The sequence below is a fragment of the Arvicanthis niloticus genome, unplaced genomic scaffold (assembly GCF_011762505.2).
Source record: "Arvicanthis niloticus isolate mArvNil1 unplaced genomic scaffold, mArvNil1.pat.X pat_scaffold_343_arrow_ctg1, whole genome shotgun sequence".
Classification (NCBI taxonomy): Eukaryota; Metazoa; Chordata; class Mammalia; order Rodentia; family Muridae; genus Arvicanthis; species Arvicanthis niloticus.
This window is the reverse complement of record NW_023045997.1, coordinates 46,569-67,396: the sequence shown is the minus strand read 5'-3', so window position 1 is coordinate 67,396 and position 20,828 is coordinate 46,569. Positions and strand designations below refer to the sequence as shown.

General features: G+C 46.4%; 1 long non-coding RNA gene across 3 annotated transcripts; it reads right to left on the bottom strand.

Moving 5' to 3' along the window:
- Positions 1–28: 28 nt before the first annotated feature.
- On the bottom strand, positions 29–4,022 carry LOC143433765 (uncharacterized). 3 transcript variants are annotated; one of them, XR_013070284.1, is made up of 4 exons: positions 3,752–4,022; positions 3,504–3,655; positions 908–1,537; positions 29–730 (listed from the first exon to the last, which is right to left on the bottom strand). It is a non-coding gene; the product is annotated as an uncharacterized LOC143433765 (long non-coding RNA). The 3 variants fall into 3 exon arrangements; XR_013070282.1 differs by having other exon boundaries at positions 29–1,537; positions 3,752–3,973; XR_013070283.1 differs by having other exon boundaries at positions 29–1,537; positions 3,767–3,971.
- Positions 4,023–20,828: the final 16,806 nt, after the last annotated feature.

The window sequence follows — 20,828 nt, the reverse complement described above, 5'->3', positions numbered from 1 at the left end:
GGAACAGCCTTTTGCCTATCAAGCGCGGCACCAACTCAGTGAGGGAAAGCAGAGGCCTAATCCCCTGTGCAAAATGAGATATTATAATGGGTTTCTTCTCTTGTCATCGTGCAATGAGTAATACTTCCCATACCCATCTCAATGTCTTTTGTCGGGGAAAGGGAGCCTCCACCCTGGGGCACCACCAGGGGAGGAGGTTTCTTGGCATCAAACCTTTGTGCAATCAGGCATACTTTCGGGAAATCTATCCACACTCGTGGAACATTCCCTGCTGAGTACCCACTCGCAAACACCTCAAACTATTCAGGTACCACAGTTATTCAGGCAAAGGCTGGCTAGACTTAGACCTCTCATCGACCCAGTGAAATGGGCTGAACCCTTGGAGTGCATCAACTGAGGGTCTCAGTCATCAGTTACTTTCTTAGCATAGATAGCCAAATTTCAGGGGAAGATCCTTGTTCCAAGGCTACGAGTGCTTGGGCGATAGCGACCTTGTCACGTTTTTTGTTGGGCTCTGAGCTTGCAGACCAACCATAACATGAACACTAATCCACAACATAGGGCTGCACCAAACAGGCCTATCCCCACCCTTTCCTTAAAGAAAAAAAGGCAGAAGAAATTCAAGAAGAAAGTCCTTTAACGATGGAGAGATCCAGGCAGGTGGAGTTGACAAGAATAATTCCTCTGCGAAGTTGTTCAAGAAGATTACCAAAATTTTCAGACCAATTTCCTGAAAGATATAAAGAAAATTTACATGAGAGATTGGCTGCTTTTGTAAAGTTTTCGTATTGAATGTTGGTAATACACAAAGCTCCAAATTTCCTTTCACAGCCAATTTATGTCAACTGAAATAAGATATCCAGTCTTTCCTCAACCAAATCTAATCTCTGACTGAGTATCATAATACCTCCTTTCAATTCTGCTGTGGAGGAAGAGTGGGTAGCCATTGCCTGGCTAACTCTTTCTGCCAAATATTGACAAATTCAGTGGTTTGTACTTGGTGAAACATGGCAATAGCTCCAACGGTAGCACCTTCTGCTCCGAGCATAATAGCTGTGACAACGGCTGCCGTTATATCAAAATCTCTCTTCTGTCGAAATAAAGTCAAGGTCCCAGATGTCTGAATGGGGATAGGGATCCATTGTGGTATTCTGGCTATTAGGGCCTGCTTATAGACAAGAGCAGACCAGCACTGGTACATAAAGCAAGTTACATTGGTACAAGTATTAAAGGAGTGGTTGGATAAGATGAAAAGAAATGGAGGATACACACAAACTGGAGTGAGGCATTAATTCGCTCAGTATAGTTAAAGGTATAGGAGAAATTCTGTTTAGCAGAAGTGGTGCCTTTTAAGAAGGCAAGGGCATAGGTTTTGGAAAAGCAGATAGGATAGCCCATCTAAATTCACTATATATACTAGGAACCCAAGCTTGGAGAATCCATGTAGCTGAGGAATCCATGTAGCTGAGGAATCATCGTCCACAACTGTGAGGCGTCGCGTCAGGCGTTCCGGCAACCAAAACAGGTTGTCTTCTTCCTGTGGAAAAACACAAACCGCTCCCCTGGATCTTATTAAAATAGGATCCGGGCCTTTTCATTGACCAGTCAAAACATCTTTCCATTTTATCATTTCTTTTGGCCTAGTTGGTTCCAGGCAATGGCGATCAGCCGCCGTGTTGCCCTGACTGTCCAAATTCAAAAAATTAAGAGTAAAAAGTGCCAGAGAGACAATAACCCGTGGCACCGTGGGCAGAGCTTCCTCAACTTCTCCTTTTTGTTTTATCAAATAAGTTTTAAGGGTACGATGAGCACGCTCAATGATGCCCTGTCCCTGAGGGTTGTAAGGAAGACCCGTCAGCTGTGTCACCTCCATTTGGCGACAAAATTGTTCAAACTTTTGAGAAGTGTAGGCTGGTCCATTGTCAGTTTTAAGGATTTTAGGCTTTCCCCAGGCACTCCAAGCCTCGAGACAATGTTGAATAACATGGGCCGCCTTTTCTCCGGTCAGTGGAGAGGCGAACATAACTCCAGAACAGGTATCAATGGAGACATGCAAATATTGTAATTTGCCAAAGGATGGGATGTGGGTAACATCCATTTGCCAGATCTGTAATGGCCTAATTCCCTGAGGGTTAATTCCGGTATGGGGAACAGGTAGGAATTGACAGCAGTTTTGGCATTGAGTCACGATATCTCTAGCCTCCTTTCTAGTGATGTTAAATTGACATCTTAGCGTCTCAGCTGTCACATGAAACCTTTTATGAAAGGCTTTAGCCAAATCCAATTTTGGCGAAAGGGCAATTGCAATCAACTTTGTGGCTCGATCTGCTAGGTCATTTCCACGGGACATAGGTCCCGGTAAGCCTGAGTGAGCCCTAATATGAGTTATAAAGACAGGGAATCTTCACTTAGCCAGGGTAAGCTGAATCTTTTGAAAAACTTCTATAAGTCTGTTAGATGTCTTAATTAACCCAGCAACTTCTAATGCTTTTACTGTATTAACCACATAGAAGGAATCTGAAACAATATTTAAGGGACCTGGAAAGATTTCCAGAACCTCTGACACCACTAGGCATTCCGCAATTTGAGGTGAGGTTTCATGGTATTGTTTGGATGTAACCTTATCATTAACCACATAGGCACCCACTCCTGTTTTTGACCCGTCCGTATAAACTACCATTCCATCTGGGAGTGGCTCCTGAGACACAATATGTGGAAATATGATAGCTTGAGTTAAGGCAAATTGTAAGATGGGATGCTTAGGATAATGATTATCTATTTGACCATTGAAGGAAGTAACCAGCACTGCCCAAACATCAGAGGTCGCCGTTAATATTTGGACTTGATGGGCAGTATAAGGCACTATCAAAACCTTAGGCTCCCTTCCAAAATGGGTAATGGCTGCTTTTAGTCCATGAAGGGCAAGCTGAGCGACTGAATCTACCATTCAATAATCTTTGCGGGAGAACCATTGGGATGAATCCATAACAAAGGCCCCTCTTGCCATAATACAGCGGTGGGTAAGCATCTAGTTTTGAAAACACATAAATCAAAGGTTTTGGTTTCATCCATGTGTTTCAACTGGGCATCTTGTAAAGCATTTTCTACTACTTGTAGAGCACGGCTCGCAGCCGGTGTTAAGGCCCTCGGTGAGGAAATATGAGCATCCCCTTCCAAAATATCAAATAAAGGTTTCAGCTCGGCCGAGGGAATTTTTAAAAATGGTCTTAACCAATTTATATCACCTAATAATTTCTGAAAATCATTCAAGGTATGTAAATGGTCTCTGCGAATCTCTAATTTTTGAGGAATTATCTTTTCTGGATAGATAACTGTCCCTAAAAAGGAGCCAATTTCTGAAATTTGAACTTTCTCAGTAGCAACATGCAGACCCCACTGTTCCAAGGTGTTTAATAATAAGGGGTATGAGGTCTGTAAAGAAATTAAATCCTTATGACACATAAGAAGGTCTTAACAGCAGCTGTCGCTATTTGTGCGTATACCTGCCAAGGGTGAGCGGTCTGGTCGTCCAGCCAGCATGTCAAAAGTCCATAATTGTTGACCCTCAATGCTTGCATTAGCTCTGGCTTGTGCTTGTAACTGTGACTTGCATTAATAGCTGTGCTGCAAGCTGGATCTTCACAACACAAATAAGCTAAAAGTGAAAACAACACAAGCAAGAGGCCAACTAGTGTAGCGGTAGCAATGGGTGAAAATCCGCTCGCAACCAAGGCTTCCACCCCAAACATACCTCTCAGAGACGTACCTCGATCCTGTAGTCTTTTAACCCGCTCCAAGCCTCAGGGATCTCCGAGGCGCCTTGAAGTTCCCGGGTTTCGGCACCAGATGTTCCGCACCCCTTCTGAGTCCCCTCACCCGCAAGAGAGACACGGGAGGCAGTGTTCGGGTAGTTACTACAGCGAGGCTTTATTCTTGTATCAGCTGAAGCAGAAGACCCCAAGCCCAGAAAAGGCACTGCTTATATGCACCCTAGAGTGGCGTGTTCACTTCTGATTGGCTGTTCACTCATCACTCCATATTACGCCCCGGGATGGGCAGTGACTTGGCGTGCTTTCACCTCTTGCACCTGCGCAGTTTAGTTGTTTACTTGTGGGAGCACCGGATGTCAGCACCATCTTGTAATGACGAATGCTATCACTGCTCGCCTCGGATCCCTACAGAAAACTCCCCCTACAGCCACCCTTGTACCCTCAGAAGTATTTCATTAGGGTAGCCACGTCTTACCTAAAGCACTGTATAATATTACTAGGGAAACGTGTTTATTTCTGTAAGTTCTTAATCTCGTGAATAATAGAATTTTAAAACCTGGCAGTGGTGCACACTAATAATCTCAAGTACTCGGAAGGCAGACTCAGGCAGATGTCTGAGTTTGAGGCCAGCTGGGTCTGCAGAGAGATTTCCAGGACAGCCAGGGCTACACAGAGAAACCCTGTCTCAAAACAAAACAAAAGCCCTAAACTCCTCCCCCCCAAAAAAAATTTAAAATGGACTCAAATGGAAGCTTGAAGACAATTTATCCAAGTTTAGGAAAAAATAAAACAGGGCAACTATAAGCCAGGATGTCTGTCCCCCCAAAAATAACCATTGCTTGTGAACAGCAAGAGATGGGGACAAAGAGTATCAGGAAAAGCTTGGCCAAGCGATAGAAACGTGATCAAAAGTAAAACACAGAAAAGTAACTCTGAGAAGCATGGACAGGCAAAAGCGTGGGCAAGGGAACCGTTGCGCCTGCTTGTCAAGCGTCGACTGGCAGAGGATGTTTTGCCCAATTAGGATATACAGCACCACTTGGCTGAAATACAGCTGCCTTCCTAGGGTACGTCTGCATTTTGAAAGCCAGGCTCTCTCCTGGCAGCCTGAGCTAGTAGCTCTCCAGAGCGCTCTAACAGACTTTTGTGCATCCCTGGGCATCACCTTGTGTGACTGGCTCAGTGTAAACCGCCCAGCTTGGCCCACATGTTGGCATCTGCAGTCTTGTCTCTTTTCTTCCACCCGACTACCTGCAGCTACGTTGTTTCCTCTTGGTGTGCTAGTTTTGCAGCTGCTATTCCTTCTCTGAAACACTGTTCCTGGTGTTTCTTTTATTTTATCTTCCCTTTTCTTTCTTCCCTCCCTTCCTTCTCTTCTTCAGTACCACTTCCTCTTCCTCCTCCTCTTCCTCATTTTCCTCTTCCTCCTTTTCCCTCACCTCCTTTTTGAGACAGAATCTTTCTATATAGGCCAAGAAAGCCTCAGACTTATGAGTCTCCTGCCTCAGCTATTTAACTACTGGGATGACAGATGTATTCCACCATACCTGGATTTCCCTGCACCCTGTTGTAGCGTGTGTGTGTGTGTGTGTGTTCATGTAGGTGTGTTCTTTTGCATGTGGGAAACAGAGGTCAATGTCAGGTGTCTTGCTCAATCATTCTACCTTTTCAGAAAGGATTTTTTCTATGTGTCTGAGTATATGCCTGGACACCACATGTGTATAGGTCCCTGGAGTTAAAGACAATTATGAATCACCCAAATGTGGGTGCCAGGAACTGAATTCTGGTCCTTCGAATGAGTGGCAAGTACTTGTCTTAGTTAAGATTTTCATTGCTACCATAAAACATCATGAATGATCAAAATCAAGTTGTGAAAGAAAAGGTTTATTTGGCTTACACTTCCGCATTATACATAGTCCACCCCTGAGAGAGGTTAGGACAGGAACTCAAGCAGGGCAGGAACCTGGAGGCAGGAGCTGAGGCAGAGGCCGAGGCCATGGAGGATGCTGCTTACTGGCTTGCTCAGCCTGCCTTCTTATAGAATCCAGGACCACCAGCCCAGGGATGGCACCACCCACAATGGGCTGGGCCTTCCCTCATCGGTCACTAATTAAGAAAATGCCCACAGGCTTGCCTGCGGCCTGACCCTTTGGAGGCATTTCCTTAACTGAACTTCCCTCCTCTCAGATGACTCTAGCTTATGCCAAGTTGATATAATACTTTCCAGCCCAAATGACCCCTTGTAATACATCACCATTAAACCACAGCCTGCCCCTTCTCATTCATCCCCACGATCTCACACTAACAGCATAAATAAAAGTCCCACAGACTTTACAAACTCAAACACATTAAAAGTTCAGACCCTTTAAAATATCCAGTCTCCTTACAAACCCCAAACCCTTTCTATAAGTTCAAAATCTCTCAGCTGTGAGGCCACAATCTTCTTGGCTCCAAAGGCTTGGGTCAGTTCTCCAGGCAGCACACAACTTGTCTTTAGGCTCTGCCTGGCTCTACTCCACTGCTGATGCTGTTCTTAGTGGTCCCTCCATGGTACTGGAGTCTCCAATGCTTAGGTACCTCGCTGAACTGGACTGCACTTTCACCAGCAGCCTCTCCTGGGCTCTCTTCAGGAACTTCAGCCTTACCACACAGTGCCAAGCCTCAGCTGTTCTCCATGATACCTTCATGCCTTTAACACCTGTACCAGCTGGGTGACTCACTACCAAGTTCAGGTGCCAGCATGAGGTACAACTGTGGCCACTCTGGAACACAATGTCTGTATGTTGATCATGAGGAAACACTTCCAAGGAGACTTCACCTCATTGATGCTGGTCTCTTCTTAATCACAACTGATTCTACAGCCCCAGCTGATCAGCATCCATTGTCCCAGTAAAGCAAAGATTTGAACGTTGTGGCTCTAGTCTCTTGTTAATCACAGCTCCAGCTGACCAGACACCACAGCATCTTCACATAAAAGTCCTTGTAGAGTCTTTGCTTCCCTCTGACACTTCACAAGCAAGTCCTGCACTTCTCTTGACATTTTTATCATCAAACCTCTGACAGAACAGCCCACTGGATTCTCAATACTCAAAATTCTCAACGACCCCCAAATTCCCACGTCCTTTTACAATCCTCCCCAAAACGATATGGTTATGCCGGTCACTGCAATACCCCACTCCTGGTACCAATTTATCATCTAAGCTTATCTTAGGGTTACTATTGCTGTGATGAAAAACCATGGCCAAAGCAACTAAGGAAGGAAAGTGTTTATATGGCTTATGGCTCCATGTCACTGTTCATCATTGAAGGAAGGCAGAACAAGAACTCAAGTAGGGAAGGAACCTGGAGGCAGGAACCATGAAGAAGTGCTACTTACTGGCTTACTCCTCATGGCTTGTTAAGCCCACTTTCTTATAGCATCCAGAACCATCTGCCCAGGAATGACACCATCCAACAATGGGTTGGGCCCTTCCCACATCGATTAAGAGAATGCCCTGCAGGCTTGTGTACAGCCTGGACTTATAGAAGCATTTCCTTAATTGAGGTTCTCTCCTGTCAGGTGACTGTAACTATAACTGGTGTCAAGCTGACATAAAACTATCTGTTGTGGGGTATCTACCAGAGAAGACGGCTTGGACATCAGTTAAGCCAATCCAACGTCTTTATTAGCTGGTTGGTGACTGCACTAGGTATTCAGGATCCCAGTGTAGCTGCAAGCCTTTCTCAGGGTGAACTTTTAAGCACAAAAACCATATCCTAAGTTGACACATTTCAGTTAATAAGAACAGTTAGCCAGATGCAGAACTACAGAAGCCAAAGGCAGGGTTAGCACCTTTAGAGACTTTCCCAGAACTGTAGGCTTTGATGGATTAGTCTTTGTTTTTATTATTGGCAGGTAGTACTGTCTACAAGCTGAGTTTTAAGGCCCAAATGGTGCTTCCATTATGTAGTCAGTTGTGCTAAGATCTGAGGGCCCATTAAGTCTGGGGCCCTGTTACATTCTCCACTGGTCTTAGTGAGTGAGTCAAATCATGGACCTATCCTGTTTTAGTCAAAGATGCAGAGCCTAGCTGTTAATCCAGTCAGAATAAGAATTAAAGGTCCAGTCAGTGCTGATAACAGACTAGTTAGCCTGGGGGGGACCAAGAGAACAAACACTGGTACCAATTATGTCCCCAACTATGGCAAGATTTTTCTAATTACTCCTGATCAATTAGCATAGAAACAACAGGTTCCTCCCAAAGCCGTATAATTTCCTTTATCTCAGGAGAAGTCTTAAGCCTCTCCAATTTTGTAGGACCATTTCTGCAAGGAAATTTAACTGCTGTTTTAATTCAGAAACAGAAGCCTAAGTCCTGGTCTACATGTTTTCCTAGTTTAGAAAGCATCAGAAGAGGTACATTTAGTCTAACCATTAGCACACACACACACACCAGCGAGTCTCAGGGGCTCGATAATATTGTTATCCAGATGATCTAACCCAGAACAGCAAGCATCAGAATAAGAAGAATGCCTGGATAAAAATATAAGTCCTCTAATGTTTATTTGGGCTGCTCTTAGTCAGTGAGTTTTGTCAGTCAAAGGGCTGACAGTCTGGTTGGTTCCTATTCCTGCATAGCATGAGGGCTACAGGTCTAAGCATAATCAGAAATCCCAGCCAATTTCTGGCTCTGGGTCATCAAATGCTTTGGAAGGGAGAATTGGCTGAGGTTTTGTCATGGATAGGAAATCTCTATTAAGACCCTAAGTCTGAGGACCTGGAAGGGCAGGCTTTGGGGTGGGGGTGGGGGTGGGGGTATAGTAAACCTGTCCCCAGGGTCTGTTCCAATGGATATAGAGTCAATTTCTCCAGGTTTTTCAGATTTCACAAAGGCCAGAATCTTCCTTCCAGACCTTTAATTTTATCAGCACTGGATTATACTGGAATTGAATAGCCGAGGCCTGATGTGACCTTAGTTTTTCACAGTCAGGGAAACAGTCAATTTGGCATCGGTAGCTGGGCTTCTGCTTTCTTGTCCTGGTCCAATGGTCCATGGTGTAATACCAGCTACCTTCATGGCCATAGGAGTGAAAAGACTCACCATGTAGGGGCCTTTCCAAGTCAGTTCCCTTTGACTGTTGCTTGATCCAGACAGTATCACGGGGCTCAAAGGGATACTTTTGGTGGACTCAGAGGTTGGCTGGGTCTCTCAGAGAGACCCAGTGCAAACCTTTATGAAGGACTGAGGGCCTGCAGTGACTTGAAAGTGGTTAAAGAGCTCTGGCAACTGCTGGTCTCTGAGCCAGGGAAGCAGTGGGGGGAGGTCGTCCAAACACAGGGACGACCTATAAATCTCTCCCTATCTGGGTTGCTGTGGGTGGAAACAAAGCAAGACCTGTCCATCTATTATTGCTGGACTCTAATGAGAGTTTTATTGGGGGACTTTTTGTTTTGTTTTTGGTGTTGATATTTTGGTTTTGTTGTTATTTTATGGCTGGGGTAAAAAAAAAATGAACAGAGGTCTATATGTACAATGAAGTTTTCATTCTATGTTGAAAGCTTTAGCTATTAATTGAGAGGTTTTTCCTGTGAAAACCAGGCTACTGCCAGACCCCATTGGTAGGCAGAAGCCAAGTCAGGGGATCAGTTCCTGGAGGAGCTATCTGAGCAGTTTCAGTCTGGGTGGGGAACATGTCTACCTACCTGAAAAAAGATATTAAAAACTAGCAGGTACTTGTATCCTTCCCTGGCAGGCTGATCTTTGTGAAGCCAGTTTTCCCAGTGTTCGCAGGGGTGTTGGTCTCTCATTTGGACCCCTTCCTGGGCAAAGGCTCTCTGTTTCGGTTCCACTTGAATACAAACCTGGCATCTGGCTGAGACATCCCGGGCTAGGCTGTCTAGTGCAGGTATAACATACTTTGGTCTGAGTAACTTAGTTTTGCGGACCCCAGGTGAGTAGCTGGTGAAGGTCAGTTACCAGAGTCTTGCCATTGGCTCTGGGAGAATGGTCTTTCCCTCTGGTGTTCATCAACCTGTGGGTGTTTCTTTACCAGTGTCTCAGGCAGTACCGGGCAGTCGTATGTCATCAGAATATCAACAGGCTCCACTGGTCTTAGGGCTGTTTGTCAGGCGGCCAGGTCAGCAGCCTGGCAATGGAGGGTGGAAGCCAAATAGCCTCTAGGAGGGCCAAGAATTTCTTTTTTAATGTCCTTTTACCCAGTGGCAAGAAGTCCTCTTTCTTTATAGATCGTGCCCCATAGTAAAAGCACTGACTGTCCATGTATATAGTGACCGACTTTCCTCTTCGCCATCTGAGAGCCTGGGTCAGATCGATCAGCTCTGCTCTGGGAGCTGAGGTACCTGGCTTGGGCCCAAATGATTTCAGTTAACACAACTGTTGCAGCTCCCATGTACCTAGTTTTATCTTTCATCCTCTTACATACCTGACCAAATGATTGGACCCTGTAGCCTCAGGATGGCTCTCCTGTCTAAGAGCTATGGTGGCTACTGTTAGTCTAATGAAAATCAGGGTCAGGATCTTATAACTCATAGCACCTCATGTGGAGGAGGCTGAGACGCTCCTCCAGGGAACACCAGAAGACCAACGTGTAAGGACTGCAGGAACCAATACTAGGCCCTACTCCTGGACCATCCTCAAGTCTAGTTTGAGAAACCCCCTGCCATCAATCCTGCTACCCTCTTTCCTGATGGTGACCCTACAGGTTTTCATCCATGACTGTCACAAGCAAGCACTCCTGCTCCCAGACAGTAGAGGTTCCCTCTCTCAACTGTGGGTGACCTGGCAGAGCCAAAAGGATTCAGGTCCCCAACAGGAGATAGCCACTGATCAATACAAGGAAACAAAATTGGCAGAAATACATAGAAAGACACACACACACACACACACACACACACACATGCACACGCGCACGCGCACACGCACACACAGACGCACATGCACACACACACACAGACACACACACACAGACACACACACATAGACACACACACACAGACACACACATACACACACACACGCACACACAGACACACACGCACACGCGCACACGCAGACGCACGTGCACTCGCATGCACACGCGCATACACGCACACACACAGACACACACACAGACTCACGCACGCGCACACGCACACACACACACTCAGGTAGTGGGATTGAATAGGAATGGCTCTCATAGATTCCTGTGTTGAATGCTTGGGCACAGAGAATGGCACTATTAGAAGGTGTGGCCTTGTTGGAGTGGGTGTGTCCTTGTTGGAGGAAGTGCATCACTGTAGAGACGGGCTTTGAGGTCATACATGATCAAGCTTCACCCAGTGTGGCACTTGGCCTCTCCAGCACCAGTCTGCCTGCATGCTGCCATTTGTCCTGCCATGATGATAATGGACTAAACCTCTGAAACTGTAAGCCAGCACCAATGAAATGATTTCCTTTATAAGAGTTGCCATGGTCATGGTGTCTCATCATAGCAGTGAAACTCTTAAGACACACACACACACAGGGGCGGGAAGGAGAGAGGCGGGGGAGAGAGAGAGAAAGAGAGAAAGAACACAACCGGGGTGGCCACCACGCTTTCATATACCTTAAAAGACAGAGGAATCCAGCAGCTGAGACTGACCTCTATGTGTACAGAGAGAAGGTACCTTAACCAGATTTACCTCTGGAGGTGACAGACCAGGTGACTTTTTAGTTTGGTTTGGTTTTTTTTTGTTTTGGTTTGGTTTGGTTTGGTTTGGTTTGGTTTGGTTTGGTTTGGTTGTTTGGTTTGGTTTGGTTTGGTTTGGTTTGGTTTGGTTTGGTTTGGTTTGGTTTTGGTGGGATGGTGGTGGAGGTGTCAGACTCCTCCAAAATGTTAGGCAGCAATTGATTAAAAGAAGTATTTGGGACCTGGACCTCAGGTTGCATGCCCCCTAAGGGGTCCCCTGACCACTGCACTCATCCTTGCTCCAAGGTCCCCCACTGTGTCTCAAGATCTTGCTCTGGGACCTCAGTGGAACCTCCAGAATGTTGTGGGGTATTTACAAGAGAAGACTGCCGGGGCACAGGTTTAATCCAATAGGAAGTCTTTATTAGCCAGCCAGGGATTGGACGGTGGGATTCCAGTGTAGCAGCAAAAAACAACTCCTAAGTTGACATACTTTTTAACAAGAACAGTTAGCCAGAAGCAGAACTTACAGAAATCAAAAGGCAAGGTTACTACATTTAGAAACTTTCCCAGAACCATGGGCTTTGATGGATTATGTCTTTTAGTTTTAGTAGGTGGTGCTGTCTGTGTGCTGAGTTTTACAGCCCGAGTGGCTCTTCCATCATGGAGTCAGTTGTGCTAAGGCCTGGGCCCTGTTACACTATCAAGCACAGTACTTTTAACCCTGAGCCATCTCTCCAGTCTGACACCTTATTTTAATTTACTAAGGCTTAGATAAGGTCTCTCACTGATCTTGGAACTCATCGATCTGGCTACACTGGTTGGCTAATGAGCTCAAGGAACCCACCCACCTGTCCTGCCTCCCAAGTGCTGGAGTTAGAGGTGAGTGCTGCAGTGCCTAGTGTTTTTTAACATGCTGGGCTGAGGATCTAAACTCAGGCCCTCAGGCTTGTATGGCAAACACTGTACAGGCTTATCTATCCCCTCAGCCCTTTTGGTTTTTGAGATGAGGTCTTATATAGCCCAGGGTGGTCCCATACCAGCTATATAGTTAAGGATGACCTTGAACTCCTCATCTTCCTGTGTCTACTTCCTGAGTGTTGGGATTGCTGGTTTGTGCCACCACCCCTGGCTTCCCTACATTCTTTATCTAATTAAATTTCCACACCCTAAAGTCCCTAGTGAATTTCCTGTCCCAGGGAAGCTTTCTGGGAGCTCTCCAGTACCTGGTACAGCTTTACTGAGTGGGAAATGAATGAATGAATGAATGAATGAATGAATGAATGGAATTGATTCCTCACAGTGGAGGCTCCTCTTCCCAGGCCTATTCAATTTCTTCTCGTCTGTCCAAAACTGTTTTATCTGTCTGTCTGTCTGTCTATCTATCTATCTATCTATCTATCTATCTATCTATTTTCTGAGACAAGGTTTTCTAATTCCAGGCTGTCCTGGAACTTGCTTTGTAGACCAGCCTAGTCTTGAACTCAGAGATCCACCTTCCTCTGCCTCCCAAGTGCTGGAATTAAAATCATGAGCCACCATGCCTAGATGAAACTAGATTTTCAAAAGCAAAGATACAGCCAGGTGGTGGTGGTGCACACTTTTAATCCCAGCACTTGGGAGGGAGAGGAAGGTGGATTTCTGAGTTTGAGGCCAGCCTGGTCTACAGAGTGAGTTCCAGGACAGCCAGGGCTCCATGGAGAAACCCTATCTCAAAAAAAAAAAAAAAAAAAAAAAAAAAAACAACCAACCACCACCAAAACCCAAAAAGCTTAGACACAGCATTTTCACCAAGTATGGCCTCAGACAAAATGTGGTGAGTTTTAGTCCCTACTGTAAGTGGTAAGAATCAAGAACAGAGGAGGAGGATGGGAAACAACAGCATGAAGAAGCAGTCAGAGCCACTAAGGAGTTAATAAAGTCACTGGGCTGATGGGTAATCAGCACCTGGGAGATTGAGATGCTTGCTGACAACCTGAGTCCAATCCCTGCATCCCACTCGCCAGAAGGAGAGAACCAACTCCTGAAAGTTGTCCTTCGACCTCCCTTATGTACACAGGCACATATGGTCTCCCCTCCTAATCCTAGCACCTCAGAGGCTGAGGCAGGAGATCACAAGTTTGAGGATAGCCTGGGCTACCTATTAAGATCCCATCTGAAGGGTTCTAACAAATTTGGAGTCTAAGTTTCTCATTCTCCAGCATTCTCAGGCCTCAGCTGAGATTCTAAGTTTCTGGGAAGGAAGGTTTCCGGAGAGGCAGGTGAGGAGACCACGGAACTCCCCAAAGCACCAGCAGCTACTTCCCCAGCCTAACCCCCTGAGAAGAGTGTTCAGCCTGGAGCTTCCATCTGGCTGTCCTTGTCTGAGGACTTCTCTGTGGGCTGGGAAGCAGGCAGAGGACAGCCCTTAGCTGACTCTTCAGTACAGAGGTTGGACTTGGCTGGAGGGGAAGGTAGGCTCAGGTCTCGGGTGAAGTCACATAGCCTGCCGGGAACTCTCTCTCTCCATTGTATTTAGCTGAACTAATTACATCATAAATCATTTTTATATTCCACCCAGAACCTTGCAGCAGACTAGTGTCTGCATGAGCTCATTAAGCCTGCACCACAGCCTGTGTGAGTGAAAGAGACAGAGACAGAGGGTGTGTGCTCATGAGTATGCTGGTGCTGACCCCCTTTTGCCTTTTGGGTCTAATGAGGAGTCCATGCTTCCTGTCGAAAACAGCTTCTAAACATCTGTTACAGAAAGGAGGAGGGCCAGCGAGATGTCTCAGTGGGGAAAGGTGCTTGCCCACAAGCCTGTCGATCTAAGTTCAATCCCTGGGTCCCACACCGTAGAAAGAGAGACCTAACTCCTGCATGTCGTCTTCTGACCTCCACATGAGCACAGTGGCACACGTGCACATGAACACACAGAATAAATATAACTAAACAATAAGTATAGTTAGAGGGCAGGAAACTGAGGGACAAAGGGCAAGAAGTCATGTGGGAAGCAGCATGGGATTAGGAGTTTGGTATGGATTAGTTCTGAGCTGCTGGAGTCTCAGCCCCAGACTCTGCCCGGACCCTGGGGTGACAATAACTTCCAAGAGAGGATGAGAAGTAGGGTGCTGTGATCTGCAAAGGAAGTGCTGCCAGGGAAGGGGTGTGGCTCTGAGAAAGGGATAGGGGAACAGGACAGAGCCAGGCTCATTTGGAGGGGGTTGTTCCAGACAAGAGGAAGAGCAACCCCAGAAGCACAGAAGCCAGAGGCCAGAAGGAGCTTGATGAGTTTGAATTAAAAAGAGGAAGTGAGGATGAAGTGGTCAGGGGGAGGGGAGTGGGAAGGAGGAGGGGGAGGGAAAGAGAAGGGCTGGTGGGGGAGAGGAAGGGAAGGGAAGGTTGGGGAGGAGGAGAGAAGGATTTACAAAGGATGTTCTTCAGGTAGCTCAGCTACCTCTAGGTGGGATGCCCACGTGATCCTAGCACATGAGATGTGCTAGGTAGTGGCAGTGTGAGTTTGACCCCAGCCTGGGCTACATGATAAGACCCTGTCTCAGAAAAGGGAAGCGGAGGAGAAAGGAAAGGACAAAGATAAGGGAGGGAGAAGGAAGGGAGGGCAGAGAATGAAGAGCTCCCCCTCTCCTTCCTGTCCTGGCAGATGGCTTTATCTTCCCTCACCACTTCTCCTTTAGGTTCTCTTTACACTCAGCTCATGAACACCTTCTGAGCAGTCAAGGGTCTTTGCAGCCTATGGCATCCACCAATCCAGCCATCATTCATCTATCTGTTTATCATCCATTTATCCATCCACCCATCATTCATCTATCCATCCAGCATCCGTGGTCCATCCATCATCTATGATCCATCCATGATCCATCCATTCATTCACCTACCCATCCATCCATCCATTCATCCATGATTTATCCATCCATCCACCCATCCATCTATCCATCCATCATCCACCCATCCATCCATCTGTGACCCATTCATCATCCATCCATCTTTTATGCATCTATCCATTCACCCATGCCGTCCACCCTCTTTTCCAATGGATCACCCCCTACTGATTTTCCACAGGTCTATTGTCCCATCCTTTCGACTTCCTGTGATGCCTCTCTGAGAAGCCTTCCCTGACCACTTTAGCCATTTAGTCCTATGTTCCTGCCAGCAATTCATGCTCAAACAGGACACAGCTTGTGCTGTCTCTGTGAGAGATCTGCTTGCCTCATGCTTTCAGTTCTTCCAGCCTCTCCTCTCCTTGATCTCTTTATAACTTGGACACAGTCAATCCCACTTTCCAGATCTCAACTGAGTATGTTGTCCAAGTGAAGACAATGGGAAAGATAACTGCAGGAAAGATCTGGAAAGTGGACTTCTCCTTTTGATCCTAAAGTAAGGTTAGGGTTGCTGAAGGCCATGTTTGCCTCTAGGAGGAAACAATATGGATGGAGGATGGATGGATGGATGGATGGATGGATGGATGGATAGATGGATGGGTGGTTGGATGGATGGATGATGGATGGATGGATGACAGATGGATGATGGATGGATGAATGATGGATGGATGGATGACAGATGGGTGGTTGGATGGATGGATGATGGATGGATGGATGACAGATGGATGATGGATGGATGAATGATGGATGGATGGATGACAGATGGATGATGGATGGATATCTAGGAGGGAATCAATATTAAAGAAGGGAAGAAGAGGGCTGAGGACAGCGGAGAGGGGAAAGAGAGGGCTCAGTGAGTTACATAAGCACTCAGATCCAGCCATTTCTGAAACCCGTGCTCCCTTGAGTTTTCCATAAAACCCAATGAATTCTCTTCTGTGCTGCATTCCATAACTTATGATAGAAATCCTGATTCCTGATAAAAACCTCAGAGATCTGCAGAAGCTGTAGCTGAGGTACTCTAACCTGGAGGGATGTGGGCAGAGGCTTCCTTCTCTCAGAAACCACACCTACCCCAGGGACTACAGCTCTCTGAGACTTGAGCATTTGACTTTCACTCAGCCTGGGGCTACAAGTCAGAGTTGAAGTGCAAGGTTGGAAGTCAGAGCCTGCAGAAGCAGCCGGGAGGTACGGAGTAGAGAGCTCAGGGCCTTGCATCTTTCGTAAGCAAGTCCATTTTCCTTGATTTTTCTTTTCAGGGACAGCCCTCACTTTATTAACATGCTTATTAATTCTGTCAACTATTCAGGAAAGGTAACCTCCATCCCTGTGTGGTTCACCCCACCCCACCCCACACACCCCTGCCTCGTTAGTGGTGATTGATCCTGGACAAGTTGTCGTCCATGCTGGCCAAGAAGATGAAAAAAGAATCCTGCTGGGGCTGGTGGATAAGAGGCTTTAGAAGAAAAACGTTTTTGTTTTTAAAAAGTAATGTGGCAAGGGGTAGGGAGTGGGAGGTGCTGGAGAAATGGCTCAGCCCTTAAGAGCATTGGCTGCTCTTCCAGAGAACCAAATTTGGTTTCCTGGCACCCACATGGTGGCTCACAACCATCTGTAACTCCAGTTCCAGGGGATATGATGCCTTCTTCTGGCCTCTGTAGGCACCAGGCATCACACACAATTAAAATAAATCTTTCTTTTTTTTTAAGTAATTTGACAGATCCAGGTGTGGTGATACACATCTGTGATCCCAGCACTTTCAAGCTCAAGACAAGTTCAAGGCCAGCGTAGGCAACTTAGTGAGATTCTTTCTCAAAAGAAAACGTAAAAACATGGCTGAAAGCATGACTCAGTGGTAGAGCTCCTGTCTAGAATCCCCCAGTGAGGGGTCGGGGGTATGGCTCAGTGGTGGAGCTCCTGCCTAGAATCCCCCAGTGAGGGGTCAGGGGTGTGGCTCAGTAGTAGAGCACCTGCCTAGCACCCACCAGACCCTGGGTTCAATCTGTAGTATTGAAAAGAAAAAAATTCTCCCCTTTCCTTCTCTCCCTCCTTTCCTCCCTTCCTCCTAGCAACCATGTGGGAATCAATAGCTGCTGTGGAGCTCTCTCCAGCTCCTCCTCTACGTCAGACTGACATCTTTTTTCTCCCATCTGTGTGGGAGGTGAGAGGATGGTAATAACATTCTTCTGATTTAGCAGAGGAAAAAAAAACACTAATATTTACCCCCCTGAGTCTACATGCCAATTTCAATATTATTCTCAGGGCAAGAGATTATGAAGGAAGACAACTGTTCCCAAACACAGTTTTGTAAAACTCAGTTTCATTTCACAAAATGAGCTGAGCTCTCTGAAGCTCCCTTGGCCTACAAAGAACATGGTTGTGTGGGACATGGGCAAGTGTGTTTGCAGAGGCCAGAGGAGGACACTGAGTATTCTCTATCACTCTCTACCTTATTCCCTTGAAACAGGACCTCACTGAACTTGGAGCAAGGGTAGAGGTCTGACAGCTCCAGTCATCTTGTCTCTGCCCCATCATTTTGTGTAGTGATTTTCTCTGAGTTGAAACGTTTCAGATTGGAAAGAAACCCCTTAAGACTCAGGAAGGAAACAACTCAAACGTCTTAGGAAGTTCCTGAATGTGAGCAGGTACAAAAGTTTCCTCCCCACTCCGCAGGTAATAAGCAATAAGAATGCTGGGGAAAGGAGACTCTCTGACCTGTTGAGTTCTCTGTAAGTTCTCTGTGAGTCACGAAGGTAGTTTCAGGGTTGCAGCTTTTGTAGTCATCACCCCATGTGGTAGGCTTGATGATGCAGCTGTTTCTGAGTTGTGCATGCTTGTGTAAGCGACTCCATTCAACTCCCTACTTCACCAAGTTGGACTTTGGTATGACAGCTACTTTGGTCTGTGTTGTTGTGGTGGTTTGAATAGGAATGGCTCCCATAGACTCATGTGTTTGAATGCTTGGCCCACAAGGAGTGGCTCTATTAGGAGGTGTGACCTTGTTGGAGTAGTCATGGTTTTATTGGAGGAAATGTGTCACTATGGGGGTGGGCTTTGAGGTCTCCTATGATCAAGCTCCACCCAGTGTGGCAAACAGTCTTTTTCTACCTTCTGTGCATCCAGATGTAGAACTCTCAGATTCCTCTCCAGCACCATGTCTGTCTGTGTGCTACCATGATGATAATGGACTAAACCTTGAACTATAAGCCAGCTCCAATTAAATATTTTCTTTTATAAGAGTCATGTGTCTCTTCACAGCAAAGAATACTAAGCCAGTTGGGTTCCTTATCTGGGCTGAGTAGATGTTTGTTGAGATATCCCCCTTAATTACCTACCATGAAGAACAAAATCCAAGAAACTGAGCACATAGAAGGAGGAAAGATAAACAATGTAAAGTTTGAGCAATAAATAAATAAATATGGCTGTAGTATTTTGCATCTGTGCAAAATGATGACTTGGCACCATGGCAAACATGTTCCCAACTGAGGGACAACATAACATGTCAAAAAGACTGAATCCATGAGGATGCTTCTCAGTTAGTACACCCACCAGTGGGAGCTTTCTCTCCTCCATGAGACTACCTGTATTATAAAATAAAAAGCTCCTTAGTCCTTTGAATTTTTTTCTCCCTCATTTACAGACAAGGGTTTCTCACATGATGTAGGCAGGTGGGTGATGCCCATGAAGTGTGGATAAACTAGTATAATGGAGGAAGTTAAACACGTGGCTAGATCAGCGGCCTCTCTGAGGATGCTCCTAGATGGCCACATTGAGGTCCTTCCTACCCTCTAAGCCCAGTCATAGTTGTGGATGGTAAAGGGGACCCCATATAGAAGGGAACTGTAATTTTTTTCCCTAGCACTGTCCCAGTTTGCATTCTATTATTGTGATAAACACCATAACCGAAGAAACTTGGAGAGGAAATAAATGTCACCTCACAGGTTATAGTCCATCACTGAGAGAAATCAGGGCTGGAACCTGGAGGCAGCTTGCTCTTTGTGGCATGCTGAACCTGCACTCTTATAGAATCTAGGACCACTTGCCTAGGGATGATACCGCCCACAGTGAGCTGAGCCCTCCCACAGCAACCATTAAACTAGAAAATGCCCATAGGATTGTATATGGACCGATCTGATGGAGGCATTTTCTCAAGTGAGGTTTCTCTTCTCAGGTGACTCTAGCTTGTGTCAAGTTGACTAGAAAACAACCAGGTAAAGCACCAACCACAAAGTCTAATCGTGATTTCTGCTACAACAGCTTATTGTCAACACTGATAATTCAACAGTAAAGTTATAAGAGCACCAGGGTTGGGGATTATCTTGGATGAAACATAAGATAGCTTTATAGCTAGTGGAAATGTTACCATTACAGGGTTTAGATTATATAAATGGTTGCTAGGTCAGAACTTAGACAATGGGTACATTTTTTATTGTTTGTTTTATTTTTGTGGTGTTAGAGATTAAACATGGAGCTTTGCACATATTAGACAAGAACTTAGTCACTGAGCCACACCCCCAGCCCCTCACTGGGGGATTCTAGGCAGGGGCTCTACCACTGAGCCACACCCCCAGCCCCTCACTGGGGGATTCTAGGCAGGGGCTCTACCACTGAGCCACATCCCCAGCCCCTCACTGGGGGATTCTAGGCAGGGGCTCTACCACTGACCTATGCCTCCAGCCCCTCACTGGGGGATTCTAGGCAGGGGCTCTACCACTGACCTATGCCCCCAGCCCCTCACTGGGGGATTCTAGGCAGGGCTCTACCACTGAGCCACGCCCCCAGCCCCTCACTGGGGGATTCTAGGCAGGGCTCTACCACTGAGCCACGCCCCCAGCCCCTCACTGGGGGATTCTAGGCAGGGGCTCTACCACTGAGCCACGCCCCCAGCCCCTCACTGGGGGATTCTAGGCAGGGGCTCTACCACTGACCTATGCCTCCAGCCCCTCACTGGGGGATTCTAGGCAGGTGCTTTACCACTAAGCCATGCCCTCTGAGACCAATTCTGTCCTTGAACATTACAAGGAAAATTAATAAGAAAATATAAGTATGATCACTTTTGAAGAGCCATTGCCAGCCCACTAGCCTGGTGGAGCACAACTGTGGGCACTATGGTTTATGTCAATTAACTCAATTCTCCCCACATCTAACTTGAGAGGTACGTGTGGGTTTTCCACAGATGCAGGCACTGTGCCCCAGCAGGGTACGTGGGAAGGGCTGGGCAGCAAATGGAAACCTGCCTTCGGAAACAGGAAGTCAACAAAGAAAGGCTTTGTGGGTAACAGATGATTCACACACCAAAGGCATAAACATCTTGCTATGAAAGTCACTCACCACAGAAGCCGTGCCTGTTGCTGGCCTAGGAGGAAGGAAGGGGTGGTTAGGGAAGAGATGGAGTAGCATGCCCTGTGATAAGGACAGAAGGCCGAAGTCATGAGACCTGGAACCTGCAGGGCCCCCCTTGTTTGTACTTGGCCTCACTCCTCAAGCATCTATATCCTCCTTATGATGGCTGAAGCCTGAGACATCATAATCA